Below are 18,581 nucleotides of genomic sequence, written 5' to 3' on the forward strand. Positions count from 1 at the left end.
TAGCCTCTTGCAAGGCTCACATGGGATAAGACCTAGTTTACTGTGATAGAATCCTGTCTAGAGCCTAACGGTTCCAAGATGAAACAGCTAGAACTGGGAAATAGGAATACTGAGGAGATAACCTGATATGCCTTGCCAGTATAAGAAACATACAGGCTTTAGAAAATAAATATACACAGAAAGAGAGGAGATGGGAAGGAAGCCACAGCTAATTTGAAGTATCAGAAAACATAAAACTACCTTCATATTTTAAGGATATCAGTATGAGATGAGCAAAGTTCTGCCATGTCTAAGAAGAGCTCGATAACCTACATGTCAAATGCAATCAATTATTAACCTTTCCTAAAATAAAAATTTCTACTTAATGTTTGCTTCAATGAGGCTGCTTATATTTTTTTAAAACTTCCAAAGTTGTTTGTAGATAACATGTTCTAAACAAAGAAAAAAGTACAATTCATTGTCCTATACTTCATGTTGTTGATTCTACCCTGGAAAGTAAAAGCCAGGCAGAACTCTGATGAAAGTGGCTTCAGAAAGATTAGCAGGGGACAAGTTTAAGGAGTTGACACCTTTGGGCAACACTCCAGCTTCCTGAGCTGGAGAACCAGCATCAAAGCACTAAGATCAAACCCAAGATCAAACCAACCTTTTTTTGGCAAATTGCCCACTACCACTATGTTCACATTTCAAAAAAGTCTTGGCTTACTTTATGCCATACATACTTCAAACTAAATACAATGTCTAGAAAAATGTTTCTAAAAATTAGGCTACTGGATTGAATTTGTTATCTTTTATTTTGTTTCAGGCTTTTATTTAAATTTTAGTTAGTTAACATACAGTGTAATATTGGTTTCAGGAGTAGAATTCGGTGATTCATCACTTATAACATGCAGTGCTTATCACAAGTGCCCTCCTTAATGCCCATCACCCAGCTAGCCCAATGCCCACCAGCAGCCCTCAGTTTGTTCTCCACAGCCATCAAAAAGAATGAGATCTTGCCATTTGCAGAATGGAGCTACAGGGCATTATGATGAGCAAAGTCAGTCAGTCAGAGAAAGACAAATACCATATGATTTCACTCATATGTGGAATTTAAGAAACAAAATAGATGAATATTGGATTGAGTTTTAAAATACCTACCTATCACATTCAAATCAGCAGCTGAAACAACAGGATATTACTGGATAGAGAGAAATACAGATTACTGGATAGAGAAATCTGGGGGCAAAAATCAGTTATTGCAAAGGAGTAAATAAAAACTCTATAAAGCATTTAAATAACATCACCCTATTGTTTGGTACAAATAAAAATTAACTCCTCGGTCAGAGTCAAATATTGCCAGTAGATCCCTATTAATTTGACTACTGAGTGAAATACTTAAAAAAGAAAAAGAAGGGGCGCCTGGGTGGCTCAGTGGGTTAAAGCCTCTGCCTTCGGCTCAGGTCATGATCCCAGGGTCCTGGGATCGAGCCCCACACCACATCGGGCTCTCTGCTCAGCGGGGAGCCTGCTTCCCTTCCTCTCTCTGCCTGCCTCTCTGCCTACCTGTGATCTCTGTCTGTCAAATAAATAAATAAAATCTTTAAAAAAAAAAAAGAAAGAAAGAAAAAGAAAACAATGTACGTGCATGTATGAAGGTCTGCAAGCCTTTTTACAGATCTGCCCATATCATCAGGGCTACAATGGGGGAGCAGAGGGGAGATGTGTGAAACAATTATAGTTAAGACTACTCTCTGAGGGAAATTGGAAGGGGAGGTGAACCATGAGAGACTATGGACTCTGAAAAACAACCTGAGGGTTTTGAAGGGGCAGGGGTGGGAGGTTGGAGGAGCCAGGTGGTGGGTATTAAGGAGGGCACGGATTGCATGGAGCACTGGGTGTGGTGCAAAAACAATAAATACTGTTACTCTGAAAAAAAAAAAAAAAAAAAAAGACTGCTCTCTGAGAGTTCAACTCTAAAATCACACACAATGAATCAGAGTAGATATACGGTGTCCCTGAAGGAGCAAAATGGTTTGCAAAACAAGACAGGAGAACACTGACAGGGCATGCATTCAGCTCTCAAGAGCAGAGGAGGAAATGTGCCCATCAGAAAGGGGATGGGTCAGTTCAGAAAGCACAGGAACAGGAGTGTCACAGCAAATGGAAGCTGTGTCTAGGCTGGCATCTTCAAGGGGGAGTACCTTGCCCGTTGGATTTTAAGTATCTCCAGTCCGCAGGCCAGATTATTCCGATGACTGATATGATGGCACAAGGGTATCATCAGTGCCTTTTGTCACTGAACAATTTAACAATTTCTGGCATGCCTCCTACCATCTTCTTAAAATTCTGTTGTTTTTTTTTTTCTTTTCTAATCCATGCAACACGTGCCCTCCTTAATATCCACCACCAGGCTCACCCATCCCCCAGGCCCCCCTGCCTTCCAAAACCTTCAGTTTATTTCTCAGAGTCCACAGTCTCTCATGGTTTATCTCCCCCTCCAATTTCCCCCAATTCACTTTTCCTTTCCTTCTCCTAATGTCCTCCATGTTACTCTGTTTCTTATTAAAATGTCACAGTGTAGGGCACCTGGGTGGCTCAGTTGGTTAAGCAACTGCCTTCGGCTCAGGTCATGATCCCAGAGTCTCGGGATCCAGTCCCACATTGGGCTCCCAGCTCCAAGGGGAGTCTGCTTCTTCCTCTGACTTCCCCTCTCATGCTTTCTCTCACTGTCTCTCTCTCAAATAAATAAAATCTTTAAAAAAAAATGTCACAGTGTAGGTAGAGAAACAAGAGATTGTTCAGCTTGAGATAGTCATTCAGTCTACACTGAATGTTCACTGAAGATTTGGGGATGTGAGTTGACTCACATGAGGCAGAGTCACTCTCCACGGGACTCTGGCAACAGATGGAGACAAAACAGGTTTCTCGGGCAACAAGAGGGCTAGACTATAACATTAACAAAGTCGGTGTGATGCCACTAAGAAACTTTTGGGGAAGTGGGTGTCTGGATGTCTCCTGATGACCCACAAAAGCACTGCTCTTTGAGAACTCCTAGAGATACCATTCAGATACCACCTTTAAATATTACCATATCTTACATATCATGGGCAAGTGGTGACATTCCAAAGGCAAAAGAGAATTATAGAAAGTTGTACTTTCACTCCAGTATTTTTCCAATATATCTTTAACAACTCACATGATAAACAACAGTGGTGAGAACGGACATCCCTGTCCTGTTCCTGACCCCAGGGGAAAAGCTCTCAGAGTTCCCCACTGAGGATATTTGCTGTGGGTCTTTCATAAATACAGCTTTCATGATGCTGAGGTATGTTCCCTCTATCTCTACATGGTGGAGAGTTTTTATCAAGAAAGGATGATATATTTTGTCAAATGCTTTTTCTGTACCTATTGAGAGGATCATATGGTTTTCATTCTTCTTTTATTAACGTAATGTATCGCACTGATTTGCGAACTTACATGCAGTTATCAATAATTTACTGCAAGTAAATTATTAAGAGGACCACAGTTATCAGGCTCAAAACAAAGCTAGAATAACTGAACTTGACTCTGTAATGGTAATACAGCACATTTGCTTTTTTAAAAATCTGACCTACAAGTATTTAAGTATGATTATTAATTTATAACCACTAAAATGCAGGGAAAGTTCAGCAAAAGGTTCTTAAGAAGTATATAGATTCTGACATATATCCTCTCAACTTAGCAAGTATAGCTAATATTTGGATTTCTAAAAGTTGAGAAGTATAATACATTTGTAATCAGATTTAAGATTTACCACTCAGTATCAATAACATATGCCCTACCAGAAAGAAAAGAGGAAAAAAGCCCATCTTAAAATTGAAGAAAATGTAAAAGCTAAGAAAATGAAATGGAAGTGTTGACAGTTTACTTTTCTAAAAAAACTCTATTTGGTATTTTAAAGACATACATATGGATGCAGATTATTTGAATACATAATTTTTTAAAGACTGATAATTATTTTTTAACCCCTCAATCACAGACAATATGCTTTTTTGAGGATATGATATGTTATGCTTATAAAATTTAGCATAAAACTATATTGCTAAATAAAATCTAATTCAATAAGTCTTGTAATTAGGAACTGTACATAGAAAAAACAACACATAACAGACAATCAGAGCACTATTTTCTAAAATACTAAAGTAAATATATTTAAAATTTTTAATATTTAAAAAACAACACTAAGACCTTAGGAAAATGTTTAGAGAGTTGTTTATAAAAGAATTCTGAAGGGGCATCTGGGTGGCTCAGCTGGTTAAACATCTGACTCTTAATTCTGGGTCAGGACCTATCTCAGGGTCCTAGGATCAAGCCCCGGGTCAGGCTCCACACTCGGCATGGAGTCTGCTTGAGATTCTCTCTCTCCCTCTGCCCTTCCCACCTGCCTGCCTGTGCATGTTTGCTCTCTCTCTCTCTGTCTCAAATACATAAATAAATCTTAAAAAAAAATTAATTCTGAAAATGTCCAACTAACGAAGCATTTAGGTAAGAACATGTCAAACTCTCTGATGTTCAATGCAAATATCCATTTTCTCCTCTCAGAATGAGAAGTAGAGTCAATGAAAGTAAAACATCTTACTCTGAAAAATAAATAAATAAATAAATAAATTGGGTTGTACAATTTTTTTTAAAATGACAGTAACGGCAGTGGAAAGCTGTCAAAGTTGTTCTTATCATCAAATTCACTTCTTAAAGTACTTTAATTACTTTTTAAGTAAGCAATAAAATTTTAAAAATAGGCACTTAAATTTTAAGACTACAAAAACTACATGTATCTTATAGGGAAAAATAACAAAAAAGAAAAAACAGTAAGTACGATTAATAAATAAGTCCTAAAGGAGAATGGTAAATGTTTCAAGCTGGGGAATGGGTACAATGTGATTCATTATACTCAACTCTCTATTTTTGTACATGGATGAACATTTCCACAGATTTAAAATATATAAATTAAACCCAAGAAATAGGCAAATAGGTAAACCTAGATTGGGGAGAGAGAGATTAAGAAAGAAATAAAAGTACCACTATAGGAGAGGTTATTTTTCAAGCTACAAATGATACTTAACACTAATTACATTTGAGCATCATAAAAGTAATACTCTGGAAATATTTTAGTATTCTTCATATATCAAGAAGACGATGGCCTGATTAGAATGAACCATCCTAAAAAGAAAAGTAACACAGTTACAAAGAATTACCTAGCAAAGGAACTACAGCAAGACAGTTTGCACAGTATTTCAAAATTTGAGGGAAAAAAAAAAGATCTTGTAAACTACTCTAGAACATAAAAAAAAGCTATCATATTACTAAATAAAACTAGCATAATCCTGACATTAACTGTCCCAAAACACACAAGAACAAAGAACACAAGTATTAACTAATTCCACCTGTGACCATGTATATAATACTATATATACCACATATTAACCTAATAGCAAAATGAGTAATTTTGTTAGTGCAAACTGAGTTGGGCATATTACGGAGTACTTAATTTACAATAGAGTCATTTAAACCTCACAACAGCTCCCATGAGTAAGACTCCCATATTCGAATGTATTTCTGAAACATCACATAAATTAATCAAAACTCATATAAATAAAAACTAAACCTAATAAGGAGGCAGATATTTCGGTTTCTTTGCATTTCAAAAGCATGCATGAACACAACTTATGATTCATGTGGGCCAAAAAGCTTTGAAATTATGTAAATTTTGACTGGTTTTCAATTTGGGGGGATTGGCATGATTTCAAATTTTGTGGGACTCATCTCCATATTGACCTGCTGTCTTCCACTTTCTTTAAAGCGAGGCCCTTTCAAGTCTCTTATTCTCCAGATTTTGAAAGAGATATAGGGAAACATACTAGTGATATAAGAAAAACAACTGCAGACTGAAGGAAAAAAGTGGCAAGTATAATCAGTGCGCGGAGACAAGGAACAACAGACAGACAGAAGAGGAGTGTGTGCCAATCTTCATGGGCCACACAAGTGGACAGAGAAGCCACAATGCTGATTTATCAGAAGTCAGAAATTTTAACTGTGAAAGGAAATTAACTAACTACCAAGTATTAGTTCAATTAAAAAAAAAAACCACTAACGATCAAGGAAAACTTATTACCTATAAGCCATCTGACCTGTACTTTTAAGCTTTTCTGCAAAAAATATTTACAGATGATAAAAATGTCATCTAAATTCAGTTACAAAAGAAAGAAACTATTAAATAGTCATTCTGGCTCATGGAAAAAGAAATCTATACATCGAAATATACTGAAGGTTCCATTTAAAAGTTAACAAAACAAGGGGCACCTGGGTGGCTCAGTCATTAAGTGTCTGCCTTGGCTCCAGTCATGATCCCAGGAGTCCTAGGATTCAGCCCCACATCGGGCTCCCTGCTCACCGAGAAGCCTGCTTCTCCCTCTCCCACTATCCCTGCCTGTGTTCCTGCTCTCACTACCTCTCTCTCTCTATCAGAGCTACCTCTCTTTCTGTCAAAGATATGAACTTAAAAATCTTTTAAAAAAATAATAAATTTTTAAAAAGTTAACGAAACAAAACCATTTGAATGGGTTATGCAGTAGAAGAAACTGCAGGTAAATAAATGTTTTTACGATGAGGAATTTAAAAGAACATCTACAAAGAGAAACATATGAATACATAAAAATCAAAAGCTTTCCTATATTACGTTAGAAAGTGAAACTTAAAGGTGATTAAAGACATAATGAAAACCTTAAATTTCAACCAGAAGAATGGGCAAAGAAAGACAAGGCACACAAGATAAAGAAATTTATTGATAATCTAAAAAAAAAAAGAATTCTCATCAAACACCTGTAAATTTTTTAGAGAAGCAAATTTGAGATATGATCATTTATTAAAGTTTCCTGGGACCTTCAGGTAGACACACCTGAAACTCTTTAATGTTGCCTAACCTAACACATGGTCTACTTCTGCCTCCCTCTTCAGAACCACTTCACGCAAGAAATTGTAAGCACTTCCCTAAAGGAATCAAATTCTCTGGAAGCTCTACTAGTACTTTTCTCTCTACCTGGAGTGCTACTCTCCTTATCTCTATGGCTTACTCAACCCGTAAGCCTTAACTCAAAGGTTACTTTCTCATGGAAGCTTTGGCTTCTTCCCACTCTTCCACACCCTGCTGCCCAAGCAGAGAAAAGTATACGCAGACATCTGTAATGACATTTATTATGCTGCAACAAGATTATTTTTGCTTTTCATTTTTTTTTAAAGCAAAAGTTTGCTTAAAATTTTGGGATTCAGGGGCACCTGGGTGGCTCAGTGGGTTAAGCCTCTGCCTTCAGCTCAGGTCATGATCTCAGGGTCCTGGGATCGAGCCCCGCATCGGGCTCTCTGCTCAGCAGTGAGCCTGCTTCTCCCTCTCTCTGCCTGCCTCTCTGCCTACTTGTGATCTCTCTCTCTCTCTGTCAAATAAATAAATAAAATCTTAAAAATAAAAATTGGGGGGATTCACCTACTTACCAGTCCCTTCATTCCGGACAGTGAAAGTGGGAAGAAATTAAAGACAGACAGAAATGGGGCACCTGGGTGGCTCAGTCAGGTAAGCGTTTGACTCTTGATTTAGACTCTGGTCATGATCATAGGGTCCTAGGACTGAGCCCTGCATCAGGCTCCCCGCTGAGTGGGGAGTCTGCTTGTCTCCTTCTGCCCCTCCCTCTGCATGCACTTTCTCTTTCTCTCAAAATTAAATAAATAAACCTTTAAAAACAATACAGACTGAAAAAAGACTATTTAAAATTGCATCAAAAACATTAAAATAAATTTAACAAAATATATGCAAGATCTCAACACTGAAAATTTCTGCTTAGAAAACAGAGATGAAAATAAATGGAGAGATATATAATGTTTATGAAGTAGAAGAACTCATAGTATTAATATTTCAGTTCCCCCAAATCAATCTATAGATACAACTCAATCCCAATAATCTAAAAGTTTTTTTGGTAGAAGTTGACAAGCTGATTCTAAAATACATATATACAAATGCAAAGAAATGAGAATATCCAAAGCAATTTTGAGAAAAAAGAACAAAACTGGAAGACTCACACTGCCTAACATAAAGATTTTCTATAAAGCTTCAGTAATGAAAACAGTATGGCACTAACATAAAGGTCAACAAATAGATCAATGGAACACAAAAGAGAGCCTAGAAATAGACCTGCACTTATATGATCACTTGACTTTGGACAAAAATATCAGAGCAATCCAACGGTAAAAAGACAACAAATGATGCCAGGAGAACGAGCTATCAAAACTGAAGATGAAAAAAAGAAAAGGACTTTGAACCCTGACTCACACTGTGCAAAAAATACGAATGTATAGGAGAATATTTTTAAACATTTCTGCAAGCAAAGATTTCCTACAGAAGACACAAAAAACCAAAATCATTTAAAATAATTGTATAGGCTGTCTTGAGGGGCTCCCACTGGCCAATATGGGACAACCTGAACATGAAAATAAGTAATGGCAGTAATGTTGGAAAAATCTAAAAGTTCCAGAAGTCCATTAGTATGTAAGAGAGAGAGAGACAGAGAGACAGAGAGAGAGATGGGGCAGAAGTTCTCCTTTACCCCCAAAAAAAAGATAAAAAAGGAAGAAGAGATAATTAAATTAGAAAAATCAACAATTTGTAACCCACAGTTGGAGTAACTGAGCCATGTAAGAATCTTCAACAGATGCTAAAAATTATTAAGAGGTTGTTGAGAAATAGGATCTTCACAGTCTCAAAAGTATTATCCCTCAGATTATCCAATAAGTCCATTGGGGATAATACACCTTTACAGTGAAGAGACAGGCAGCCACCATCTGTACCTAATCAAGCAGCATCATCAATATTGGAATAAGCTGACATTATATATGTCCTGATGTGATGCAGTAAGAAGTACACAACACCACTTATCTATCATGACATACCCTGGCAAAAATGTTTAACCTGATTTTAGTAATAAAGAAACAGTCAGACAGACACAGCTTTGGGATGTTCTCCAAGACAGGTATTGCAGACTATTTAAAGAAGTCTGGTGGTTAAAACAAAACAAGAACAGAAAGAAGGAAAAGTGTTGTGGATAATCTTTGAACTTAAACATCAAGAGACACAACCAAATGCAATACAGAAGCCTAGATTGAATCTTGAATTTGAAAGAAAAAAAATAAAAGAAAGAGAGAGAAAAGAGAAGAGAAAAAGTTACAGAAAACAATTGGAGAATTGATTATAGTCCAGTCTCCTGGTTATGTAGAAGAATGACCCTATTCTTAGGAGATGCATGCTCAAGTACTGAGTAGTAAGCGTCATGAAGTACACGGCTTAATTTATGAATAGTTCAGAAAACAGAAGGACAGAAAGATGTTTTGTAATAGAGTTGCCTCTATGTATCTATCCATCCATCCAGTATCTGTAAACATACATATGGTATGTATTTTAAAATAATGTATATACATGTAGATGTACATACATGTAACATGTAGCATACAGCTATTACAGAGAGCAAATGTAAATTTTCATTACAAAAAAAATCATTAAATTAACTCTGCCACACTGTGAGCTACCTTTCGGAGCACAGAGGAACCAGAATCATCATAGGAAATCACTTATCATTCTATAAAACAGAATGCACATGAATTTTGCACACATTTGCATAATTCTTCTGTGCAAGACAGTTTAAGTGACAGACTAAAAGGAAAACCTCTGTAAGAGGCATGCAGATAATTTTGCCCTTTACGTAACTATCAAATTATCCCCACACAAATGAAAACTGGTTGAAGACTTCCTAAGTGCTTGTGACTGAAGATAGCAGTCATTCTGTCTGAACATTCAGCCAGTGTCAGTCAAACCCCTACTAATGGCCTTTCTGGTTGTTGTTCTGAGGCCTAAATGGAACACTGGAGAGTATACTGAGCAACAGTCTGGGCTCTAAAGTTTGCCCAAGTCTTTAATGAACATGTGCACAAGATAATCACTTTTCTATAAGCTTTTAGAAGCCAAATCTGTCTTTCAATTGGTTCCACATATTAGTACCCAAACTCTTCCCAGACTTGGGGAGAGAGATTTTTTACAAGGCACCATCCACCGAGGCTTGGGCATACCAGATGCTATTTAATTCATGAAGCTGATTTATTATACGACCACTGATTGCTACACTTCAACACGACTTCCTTCTGTTCTTTCTCTTACTTCTCTTTAAGAATTTAGAATGTCTAGAATTTGTAATATCTCTCTATATGCTTTCCATTGTTTCATTCCAAATATTTATTTTCTAGGTCTTTTCTAGTGTTGTTTACTCACTTGGGATATAATGAAAGCTTTTATTCCATTCTGATAAATCTGCTCTCTCTTTGCTGCTATTTTCCGCCTTCCTCCTCCCCACCTCCCCCAACGCACACATTTAAGGCTTTCTATTAAAAACCTCTGTCACAAAAAAAAAAAAAAAAAAAAAAAAAAAGAAAGAAAGGAAGGATGAATCCCCAAGTTTTGTAGCAACATGGACGGGACTGGAAGAGATTATGCTGAGTGAAATAAGTCAAGCAGAGAGAGTCAATTATCATATGGTTTCACTTATTTGTGGAGCATAACAAATAGCATGGAGGACAAGGGGAGATGGAGAGGAGAAGGGAGTTGAGGGAAATTGGAAGGGGAGGTGAACCATGAGAGACTATGGACTCTGAAAAACGATCTGAGAATTTTGAAGGGGTGGGGGGTGGGAGGTTGGGGGCACCAGGTGGTGGGTATTGTAGAGGGCACGGATTGCATGGAGCACTGGGTGTGGAGCAAAAATAATGAATACTGTTATGCTGAAAAAAAAAAAAAAATTAAAAAAAAAAAAAAAAAAAATTCAAACTTTCCAGGATTTATTACACAGCCATAACAAATGGCTCCAGGCAGAAACTTGGCAAATCCTTCTTGAACGTAGGAGGAAATCTTTTTTTTTTTTTTAACAATTTTTAAAAGGGGGAAAAAATAAACAAGTGTTTACCACTTCCAAAAAAATAAAAAAATAAAAAAATAAAAACCTCTGTCATTTCTTGCAGTCTTGTATCACTCAATAATTTCTGCTAATATCAGCAGATCAAAGTAACCATATGTGCATAAACAGGATTTAACCTTTCAATGATATGCTTTAGGACTAAGATTTATTTAGAAATTGGTATCAATGGGGGCACCTGGGTGGCTCAGTGGGTTAAAGCCTCTGCCTTCGGCTCAGGTCATGATCCCAGGATCTTGGGATCGAGCCCCACACTGGGCTCTCTGCTTGGCAGGGAGCCTGCTTCCCTCTCTCTCTCTCTGCCTGCCTCTCTGCCTACTTGTGATCTCTCTGTCAAATAAATAAAATATTTAAAAAAAAAAAGAAATTGATATCAATGACCAGGAAAAATTAGAGCAAAAAACAAATATGCTATAGTATTTTTAGGTCAGTCTTCTAACAACACTAATTTATCTCCCAAACCCAAATCTGTTTTTATAAAAACTTAATTTCTAAGCAATCTATTTCTATAGCAATAGTAAAAATATTAGTGAACTTTTTTTGACACTAAACATAGAAATATTAAGATTTAAAGATGGCTGGATAAATGTATATTGATGTTTGCATAATTTATGAGGAGAACTCAAACATATACTGAGAAACTGAATCTAGATGTGTACTACAAAATTTTAAAATTGCACTTGATAATTTTTGAAAATTCAAACTTTGCCATGTCTACTTCATTTACTCCACAAATACGAGTCGACCACCGAAAAGCTGTGCCAGGTCTTCCTCTGAACATGGGATGTGGCAACGAACAAAATAAAAAATATTTCCTATGCTCACAGAGCTTATTTTCTTTTTCATTTTTTTAAAGACTTCATTTATTTGAGAGTGAGAGAGAGATCACAGAGAGGGAGAAGCAGACTGGCTGCTGAGCAGGGAGGCTGACTCGAGGCTCTATCCCAGAACCCTGAGATCATGACCTGGGCAGAAGGCAGACTTTTTTTTTTTTTTTTTTTTTAGTATTTATTCACAAGCATGTTTATTGGGTTAGAGTCACATAAAAACTGAAAACTGATTGTTCATCAGTGGAAATAAGTGAATAGGCTATTGAATCAGAAGCTGCTTATAAAAAAAGTTACATCAGGGGCACCTGGGTGCTCAGTTGGTTAGAAGTCTGACTTGATTTCGGCTGGGGTCATGATATCAGGCTTGTGGGATCCATCCCCACATCCGGCTGCCCACTCAGTGGGGAACTGGCTTGGGATTCTCTCTCTCCCTCTGGAAGGCAGACTTTCTAAAGGGGGCAGGGGGTAAATAAAAAAGCACTGTACATTTAAACTGCATGTTTACGATTACCTCACTGACGAGGTGGAGCAAAGACCAGCAAAGAGCATTGCAGGGAGAGGGAAGAGTAAGGGCACTGCCCTGAGGTGGGTGGAGTTGGCCACCCTGGAGTACAGACAGTCATTAGCCTTCAGCTTGGCTGTAGCTAAGTAACAGAACTGGAGAGCAGGGGCACCTGGGTGGCTCAGTGGGTTAAAGCCTCTGCCTTCGGCTCAGGTCATGGTCTCACAGTCCTGGGATGGAGCCCCACATCGGCTCTCTGCTTAGCAGGGAACCTGCTTCCTCCTCTCTCTCTGCCTGTCTCTCTGCCTACTTGTGATCTCTGTCAGGCAAATAAAAAATGAACAAACAAACAAAAAACTGGAGAGCAGCAGGAGAGGATAAGAGAGAAGTTGAGAAGGGACAGAAGACCTTATAGGCCACTGTAAAGATTTTAATGAGACAGGAAGAAACTGAAGGTTTTCAGTAGAGGCTCTCTAGTTGAGAGAACCATAGAAGCAGGAAGAACAACCAGCAGATATGGTAACAAATTCAGGAAGGAGGTAAAACACTGCCTTAGTAGACTAGCCTGGTAGCATGGAGGTGGTAAGAACAGACTGGTTCTAAATACAGAGTCAAAAGCATTTGTTGATGGACTGGGTGTGGGGTATGGGATAAAGGAAGGATGAAAAGAGAACTGCTGGGTTTACAGCCTGGGGAAATTGAAGGATGGAGCTGCTATTTACTGAAATGGAGAAGATCATGGAAAGGCAACTTCGAGGAAGAACATCAGTTCAGTTTGGACACATAAAGTTTGAAATGCTTATTAATATCCAAGTAGATAGTAATTATTATTAAAGGAAATAGCCAGAAAGAAGTCAGGAGTTCAGGGAAGAGGTCTGAACTAGAGAGAGAGATTTTAGAGTTAGTAGCTTAGGAATGGAATATAAAACCATTCAATAAAACAGAAATTTGAATGTTCTCCCTTCTTTCCATAAAAGATGAGAAAAAAAAAAAGTTCCTTTATCTGTAGAACAGAAAATAATTAAGATGGGGCCCACTCTAAGTCCACTAAAAGTTCCCATTTTATTAAATAATAAGCACTGAACACCTACAAAATGTAAAACCCCAAGGACATTTAAAAGGCTTCAAAAAGCAATGTAAGTGTTCCCCTGCTCTTGGCAGAACTGCCATCTACTTGAGGAGACAGATAAATAATAGAAGGGAATGACAAAGAGGAAGAAAGGATGGAAGGAAGGAGGGGAGGGAGGGAGAAAGGAAGAGAAGAAGGAAGGAAGTCAGTCAAGTGAGTACCCCTGACAATAACCATGCCCCTGGGTGTTGCCTAGTCCAAGGGAAGATGAGCCAGCTGGAGAGAAAAAGGACACCTGACAATGTAGATTTACTCTTCCACAGATCACAGGTTGGCAAAATGGCAGCATGCCATGGAATGGCCAGTCACGTTGGGTAGTTCATGTTGTTCGCTCACTACCTCCGCAAGGGCTGACAACTCGATAGACAGTTACGCCACCAGCACTGGCTGAGTCAGATGGCTGGCAGGTTATAGCCACATCTCATCACCATCCAAATTAAAAAATCTCTCTCAAGATGGGCTCTGGCAAACAAGAATATTCATCTTTTTCAGAAACAGCTATCAGGTGGCCCAGAATAACTGGAACAACGTGGTCTCTATAGCTACTTCCCTCCAACTTCTACTGTCTCTTTCCAAACTCTGAGTCTCCTCCCAGTAGATCTCTTTTGGTGCTCAAATAGATTTTTACAGCTTTTCTCCCTCTCACAGCTTTGGCTCTAACTTCTATACTCATATACTGCCTTCACAGCTCACCTAGAAACAACTTTATTTTAATCTTCTAGGTCACAGAAGCTATACATAACCCCATTTCCCTTCATGAGTCAAAGTCATTTCCACAGGTATAAAAGACTGCTGATTTTCTTGGTTGCTGACTACCCACCATTTTCCAGAACTTTTTCTTCTTCCCACAGAACAAAATCTACTTTTAGCTTTCCTAAAAAATCACAGGAAATCAGTTATTATGGTTATTATGGAGTTAGCACTATTTTTCCCGATTTTGAATTCATTAGTACTCTCAACCATCAGTAGGTGGTAATTCAGAGCAACCGTGTTCCTCCTTAGTGCACACATTCTCATGAATATTTAAAACTTCCTCTTCAGGATGTGCTGCCAGCTTTAGCAACGGTGGAGTCAACCATCATAATACTTCCTTTGAGGAGATCATCAAGATGTGACCACCAGCCAACCTGTGAGCTGGACCTGGACACCGGGAGACTCCCCACCCCCTTTCCTGTCCCTGGAATGTGTATTCTGCTCGTCTTCCTCACTCTCAGAAGCTGCTCCAAAGATACAGCCTTGAAACAGAACTGTGGTGCTGAGACCATCTGGACTGGGTGTGTGTGACTGGCTGAACTCACTTGAGGCCTTGACATAAACTTTGAAGATTCTGGAGGCCGGGTGAGGAAAACTACTCATCTCGCAACTGCTTAAGACAAGCCTTGTAAGTAAGTTCCTTCATCCCTACAACTGCCATGGCAAATGTGAAATGGTCTGCCTCTTTCTTCACTGTCCCTGCCCTGCACACACAGTGGCTAGATTTCAGATTACACCCCAGAAGCTCCAGAGAAAGCTGTAAACCAACAAATCCCTCAGTTATGTAACCTAAATATTTTCCAATGCATATAAAGACATCTCTACGCCATGTATTGCCATTTCGTCAGTGCTCACTGCAAGCAATTTTCAAAAAGAGGATTTCGGTTCTCAGGACAGAACTGCGATCTTATTGATCTCTATCTGAAAATCAGTAATGTCCCAAGGCAGTGAGCTCAATGACCTCCCATGAATCATAGGCAAGTGGCTACAAGTGGACACTTCTTTTAGTAACCACCTCTCTTCATCTCAATGACTAGAATTAAGAATATGTTCATCACACATTCTCCACAGCCCTCCCCAAACTTATCTCCTCTACAGGGGAAAACCTGTAGAGTAGCCAGCTGTAGCTGGTCAGCTGACGAGTAGACAGCAAAGCTAAGGTGGCTATTCAGAAGCAAGCAGGGTTTCTCTTTGTTCAAAGGCACAAGACTCCTTCTGTGAAAGAGGAGAAATAAACATTCCTGCAAATGTCACTCTAGCTGACAAAGCCATCCTCTCCTCACTGCTCCTTAGTGGCTCCAACACTGGGAGAAGTAGTACACGAAGAGCAATGCCAGGGAAGACGGAGTATCAACTGCCCCTGGCGTTATCCAAGGCCAACTCCCTAATTCACAAACCAGGACAAGCCAAGAGAAGGAACGGTCATTCACATCTTTGCCCAGGAGTATCTACCAACAGGCAGAAGTTACATATGTCATCTCCTACTCTTTGGTATACAAAATGGCACATAGTTCCTAACATAATTACTAATCTTTACGGTGGGTGAAGGTCTGCTTGGTGCACATGACAGATTAGGAAAATCAATGGCAAAATCTTGATGTCTGGATTTGAAGGGGAAAAAAAAACAATTGTAATCTTTCCTTCTTTCATCAGACTTCATAGGTGGTCATATAGGAAACTGACCTTCAGAAGATCAGCATCAGATGACTTTAGCTTATGCTTCAGGAAACAGAATCACAAAAACAAGGACCACTAATTTTAAGACTCAGTGCAGCTATAGGCTAATATACTCAAGAAACAGAATTAAAGCCTCATAATGAGAATGGATTCAGAGAATGTTACAGAGGTAGAGGACATCATAAAAGTAGTAGGAGCTCGGGTGCCTGGGCGGCTCAGTGGGTTAAAGCCTCTGCCTTAGGCTCAGGTCATGATCCAGGGTCCTGGGATTGAGCCCCACATCGGGCTCTCTGTTCCATGGAGAGCCTGCTTCCTTCTCTCTCTCGCTGCCTGCCTCTCTGCCTACTTATAATCTCCATCTGTCAAATAAATAAATAAAATCTTAAAAAAAAAAAGTAGTAGGATCTCTTTAAGCTTTCAAGGTTCTCAAAAAGGTTTGAAACCAGCTCCATTATTTGCTCTCAAATAATGTAACAAGAGATAATTACAAAGTCAAAAACAAAACTGTAAGAATGACTTAAAAATACAGATATTGGTGTAGAACATATATACTACCCGTAAATCTTCAAAAAATATTTAGGGAAAGAAAAACTAACAAATAATAACCCATAATTTCTTGTGTACAGCTTTTATTATGAAGATAAGCATTAAATTTGATTCTGCTGTGAGCTTCATCTTCCGAACTGGTGACCATGTCATTCCCCTAATATCTCTTATTGGACTTTTCCAGTTTTCCCAATTATCACTCATTCACATTACTCAATAATTCAGACTCACTCATCTCTGAAACATCTTCCATGCTGGTATCATGCTAGTTTTTTTTAAAAAATGAAAACTCGAACGAACCATTTTATCCCCTTTCTCTCATACCCAGGGCTCTAGCCACAGGGGCCTATTTTTAGTTCCCTGTGCAGGAGGAAATTTCACCATCCATGCATTTGCTCTAATGCTCCATCTTCCTGGAGAGTCTTATCATCGAAGCACTTAAACAACAGCAATAAAAGCCAGTTCACTGTTTAAGGAAGCTTAAGTACCACTTCCTCAAAGAAACCTTCCATAACCTCACTGGATGACACACATGTCATGCATCTTTAATGGCACCTCTAATTTTTCACACATTGTTCACATGTCCTTTTCCCAGTGCTAGACCAATAGTTCCTGCAAGACATGTGGACATATAATCCTTTGCACCTAGGGAAATGCCTAGCTATGGGTTATGCATTTGATTTGTTTGTTTAATTCATGAATCACAAATATTATCATATGAAAGTCTGAGGTCCAGGTGCTTGTTAACTAAAATTAGGCAAGTTTATACACATGTCTGGGATTTCAGTATATTACATTAAATGAACCAAGAATATTTGAACTTTCTTTAATTACTGTAACTGACAAAACAATCAAAATGTCCCAAATTAATTAATTTGGTCATCTCTTATTCCAATTATTTTCAGTGCTATTTACTGAAGTCATTCCAACAACACACTACATAAACTGATACAAATATATGGAAAAAGAGAAAGAAACCACTATAGGAATAGGACCCAAGTAAACAGATATTAAAATCTACCACAAGTAAAACACTATGCTAGAAGCTGTGAGGAAAACCAAAATGAGAAAGACAAGCCCCTGATCCTCAAGTAGAATAGTTTTATAAAGGAGGTAAAACGGTCATACCAATAATTAGAAATCAAAGCCTAAGATAATTATAATACAGAGAAGACTGAACTTTAGATTGTGGTGACCAGAAAAGGCTTCATGAAAAAGCTGGCCCAAGAGTAAATGTATGACTTCGCAAGAAATGGAAAGGAAATGCATATTGTGAATAAGAGGAAGACTGGAGTAAATTAAAAACAGAGGTGCAGGAGCATGTCCAGGACCAGTGAGCCATGGACGGTCTGGGAGGGACCCCATGTGAGCACGCCTCAGAGGGTACAGCTGGGCCAGGAAGGAGGACAGGTGACAAGGGCCATGGATGGTCAGCACGGGAGTGACGGCTCGCTTTTCACACCTAGAGCTGGGGCATGAGGGTACACAGGCCCGACTAAGGGGGTCAGAGTCTGAGGATAAGGAAAATGCATCAAAAGCCACAGCCGTCCATTGGCTACTGAAATGCAGGCAGAGATGCTCTTCAAAGCGTTAAACCAGACTCAATGAGTTTCTGGCTGCCACAAAGAGGTCTAGTTGTGGTTTGCTTCTGCAAGGATACAATCATTCCAGGATTCCAGAATTTATGCTTTCTCCATGTCCTATAAAAATATGTATTTTACCACCTGTACAGGCAGAGGGCAAGAGAGAAACAGGTACAAACACTGCTGAAGGCCGTAGGAGTCCAGAACTTTCAAATGGTCAGCTCTGAGCAGCAGAGCACTAAAAGTTCAAAGGGTGTCAGAGGGCCAGCTTTAATTCTCACACTCTTCTGGCTTAAAAAAACAGCAAGACAGTCCCTTCTAGTCTGGAAGCACCTTCCCACCCACCCTCATTTCGAGTCTTCACAGGGAAACCCGCCCTCCACACAGAAACTACATTCCCCCCATCACATGCATGCACACTTTTCTATAATGATGCACTGCTGCGAAGTTTACACAAAAAAAGACTCCCAACTGATGCCCCAGAACCAAACCTTGTCCAGATATAGGTGACAGTGTTTATCTGACTGTTGGCTCACACGA

General features: G+C 38.8%; 1 protein-coding gene across 4 annotated transcripts in view; it reads right to left on the reverse strand.

The window, feature by feature from the left end:
- Window positions 1-18,581, reverse strand: part of STARD3NL (STARD3 N-terminal like) — a 55,131-nt gene that overhangs the window by 30,795 nt on the left and 5,755 nt on the right. For 2 of the 4 annotated variants that reach the window (XM_047694497.1, XM_047694496.1), the window contains one exon: window positions 14,303-14,356. The exons of the other annotated variants lie outside the window; for them this stretch is intronic. The gene's annotated coding sequence lies outside the window, so the exon portion shown is untranslated. The remainder of the gene's footprint in view (window positions 1-14,302; window positions 14,357-18,581) is intronic. 4 annotated transcript variants of the gene reach the window in all.

Source organism: Lutra lutra, chromosome 11, assembly GCF_902655055.1.
Source record: "Lutra lutra chromosome 11, mLutLut1.2, whole genome shotgun sequence".
NCBI classification, from domain to species: Eukaryota; Metazoa; Chordata; class Mammalia; order Carnivora; family Mustelidae; genus Lutra; species Lutra lutra.